The following is a 4,411-nucleotide window of genomic DNA, read 5'->3' on the forward strand; positions in this document are numbered from 1 at the left end:
TTATTGTGACTTTTAAGTGTAAACTTAACTAAACTTATCTTAAGGTACTTGTAGGCTACTTACTTGAGTCCATACATTTGCTAGGCTATATGACGGAAGGAAATATTGTACTTTTACTCTTTTAATTTATGTCTCAGAGTCTCATGATTATTATTTTTTAATGTTTATCCAACAGTATCTACAGTCATTAAGCGCCACCTTTTCCAGCTGTAACAGGATGAACACAGTCATTTATCATTTATTATAATCCAGTTTGTTGCAGGAAGGGCTATTCTGTACATTTACCTTTTACTTTTATTAATTTTAGTTTAGCTAAATTGATGCTACTATTTTTCAAACTTTTTCTTAAGCAGGACTTTTACTTGGAACCAAGTATTTCTGCCCTGAGATATTTTGACTTTTGCATAAATACAGAATTTTAGTGGAAATTAAAACTACAAATGAACGTTCAGTTCAGTGAACAAATCCATTTTATCTGGTGATTTTCATCATGTTTTTTTGCTGCTTTTGTCTTTTGTTTCTGTGTTCCATCTTTTTACGCTAGTTTTGTCTTGTGTTCTTTGCATCTTTTACATCATTTTGTCTGGTCTCGTGCTTTACCTGATTTTTTCGTCTTTCTTGTCATCTGTGATATTCACTGATGGATTCGCTGTGAAGTGGTCTTTTTATGTGTTATTGTTTGATCCATTTAGGTTTAACTCAGACATGATGACGTACATTGGTGCAAAATAAAAGTTATCACCAGTAATTCCCCTGAAAAATGAAAATGTAGGTAGATGAAAGGGCAGATGTTTGGGGTAAAAATATAGAAAGTAAAGTGATAAATAAGTACTTAAGTAAAGAACATAGTTGTAAACAGAAGAACAGAAATGAGGATTATAGATGTGTTTATCAGATGACCTGGTGTCGTGGAGGCCTTCGTCTTGGTTTGTCCTAAATCCCAGACCAGACCTCCACATGCCGCTGCCGTCTCATGTTCCCATAGGACACAGGTGTCAACATATGGCCCGTGGTCCAAAACTGGCCCACCAAACGGTTCAATGGGGTGAATTTGTGAAATGCAAAAATTCCACTGAGATAGTAACACTCATGGATGTTAAAATGATTTTAGTTCAGGTTCCACACACAGACCAATATGATTAAAAGTGGATCAGACCAGTTTGATGCTATTATAATAGTGTAAAAAAGGAAAATTACATGAAAATATGTACATTTACAAACTATCCTTTCACACAAATGTGAATAACCCAAACAGATATGAGCAACCTGAAATGTCTTAATAGAAGTAAGCACGATTTTAACAATCTTTTGTTGATATTGTCAAATTTTTGAAATTTTGCTCATTTCTGTTCATATTTCTTAAATTTTTGTACATTCATGTTTATTTTGTTCATATTTATACATTTTTTTGTAATTTTTGTCAATTTTTGACATTATTTATGTTATTATGTTATTATTTACTGGTCCGACCCAGTTGAGATCATATCGACTGTAATTTTACCAATATTCTGCCTGTTATTAAATATTTGTGGTATTTGTAGATCCACTGTGATCTGTATGTTATAATGTACATATCTAAATGATAAACTGAGACAGGATATTATTAAAGCAGTGTATGACTTCCATCACTATTTTTTTTTCAAATGTGTACAACCCCAGTCACATCCTAATTATCACTAATCCATTTTGTCTGTCTTTTTCTTATGCACCTGAATCACTTCCCTCAGGGTGAACAACTTCCAAGATGACTCCATCATAAACACAGTCTGCTTATTTACATAACGAACCAAAATGTCACTTGGGCCTCATCGGAAATTTTGTCACAAAGTGCATTACAAATTTCTAATGAAAGTCATATGCTTCTTTAAAATTGCACTTATTTTTCTCAAGAAATTTCAGGTTGTTCATGTTATTCTGATTTTTAAAGGACAGTTTATGGCTGTAAACACTTTCATAATGTAATTTTACGGTTTTCACAGTTATTATTTTACTGGTCTGATCCACTTCAGATCATATTGGCTGAATGAGGAACCTGAACTAAAATGACTTTGACACCCCTGCCATATGACAAAGCTTAAACCCGACACCACCGACCTTCCTGTCATATGAGATTTGTATTTGAAGCTGTGATTGTACAGATAAGTGTGGAGCGCTGGCGGTCCGAGGCGTGCGCCGGCGTCTTGGTTTCAGCCTGGAGGACAGAGGTTCATTCATCCAGGTTCACGTCAGTTAATGTACAGTAGTGTTTCTGACTAAACCTGAGTCCAGATGAGTCATTCCACACCGGCTCACCTTGGACCACCCACCGTTAACTTGATGGATTTTCCTCCAAATCCCTTTTTAATTCTGTCTCACTGTGGGCTTTAAGTGTCTGCGATAACATCCTCTTTCTTTCTAGACTTTTTTCCAGTCGTCACAGCTGCACATTTTCCTCTTCTCATTCTGAAGATCAGTGAATATCACACATGACAAACAAGAACAATCTGGTAAAACGAGACCAGGCTAAAATGATCAAGGTCATTTCAAACAGCGCCAAGTATCCAAAGTGCTGCACAAAGTTATAGATAAAAATACAAGATATGATAAAATGAGTAAAAATAAGAGTAAATGAAAGATATACTAAAACTGATATGTAATAATAGGATAAATAGCACCTAAAAACACAACCAGAAGATAAAACTAATAAGTCACACACTTGATTTGATGATGATGATGTAAAAGATGCAAAGAACATAAAAGACAAAACCAGTGTAGAGAGACCAAACAACACAAAAACAAAAGAGAAAAGCAGCAAAAAAAAAAACCATGATGAAAATCACCAGATGAAATAGATTTGTTCACTGCACTGAACGTAATGTTCATTTGTAGTTTTAGTTTCCACTAAAATTTATTTTATGTATTTATGTAAAAGTCACAAATATCTCAGTGTAGAAATATTTGGGTCTAAGTAAAAGTGTGCTTAAGGAAAAGTTTAAAAACTATTAGCGTCACTATAAACTTAAATGAATAAAAGTAAAAGGTAAATGTACAGAATGGCCCTTCCTGCAACAAGCTTGATTATAATAATAACTGGTTCATCCTGTTACAGCTGGAAAAGGTGGAGTTGAATTAATGACTGTAGATACTGTTGGATAAACATTAAAAATAAAAACCATGTGACTCTGAGATGTAAATAAAGGTGTCAGACAAATGTAGTGGAGTAAAAAGTACAGACTCTGGGTGATGTTTGCAAAAAACAAACTCATATGATGGTTGAGTTCTAGTTTTCTCCAGACAGTTTAACTCTGATGAACAGACTGGTTCGAACGTCTGTCATGAACATTTTTCACCTGAATTCAAAGATTCTTTATTGTCACTTCACTAGATGCACAGAAACATGCAGGGAATTAAGATACTGTTTCTCACCTTGTTAAATGCCATGCATTTAAAAAAAGGAAGAGGCAAAAATAGAATAAGAATAAACAAGTGGTATAAAGAATAAGCTATAGCAAAATATAAGGTGTGTCTGTTTACAGTAGCAGCAATAAAAATCCTTTTAGTTCAGGTTCCACATTCAGATCAATATGATCTAAAGTGGATCAGACCAATAATATAATAACATAATGACCTTTAAGTAATGACAACTATAATATTGTCTTTGTTTTAGTATAAAAAGTAAAATTGCATGAAAATATTTACATTTACAAACTATCCTTTAACAATGATTGAATAACCTGAACAAATATGAACAACTCAAAATGTCGTACTATAAATCAGTGTAATTGCACCAATATTCTGCCTGTTATTAATGTTTGTGTATTTGTAGATCCACTGTGATCTGTAAGTTATAACATGCATGTGCAAATGGTAAATTGAGGTAGAAAATTGGTAAAACTGCACTTATTTTTCTTCCGACTTTTCAGGTTGTTTATGTTATTCACATGTTTAAGGAAACATTGTAGATGTAAACAGTTTCATAATGTAATTCTACCTTTTTCACAGTTTTTTACTGGTCTGATCCATTTGAGATCATATTGGGCTGAATGTGGACCCTGAACTAAAATGAGTTTCATAGCCCTGATCTAGTGAATTGACAATAAAAAATCATTGACTCTTGAAGTTAAACAGAAAAGACAAAAACCTCCTGAATCTGAGTCATTTCAGATATAATGCCAGCCCTGACTGATGTTCACCACGTTACCAGATCAGTAATATTGTTGAAGGTTTGATATTTATGTAGTTAAAGGCTGACATCACTACCCCACCCTCTCTAAATCTCCCATCATGCTCCAGTGCCAGCCTCTCATCCATGTTTCCTCTCACAGCCATGGAGACGAGCCGAGGCAACACCAACCATACCTGCATGTATCCCATCAGCCCCCTCAGCGTGACCCTGACATAAGCTGTGGTGTTGGTACCAGGAGGTCCAACC

This window comes from Sphaeramia orbicularis, chromosome 21 (assembly GCF_902148855.1).
Source record: "Sphaeramia orbicularis chromosome 21, fSphaOr1.1, whole genome shotgun sequence".
In the NCBI taxonomy this organism is placed as follows: Eukaryota; Metazoa; Chordata; class Actinopteri; order Kurtiformes; family Apogonidae; genus Sphaeramia; species Sphaeramia orbicularis.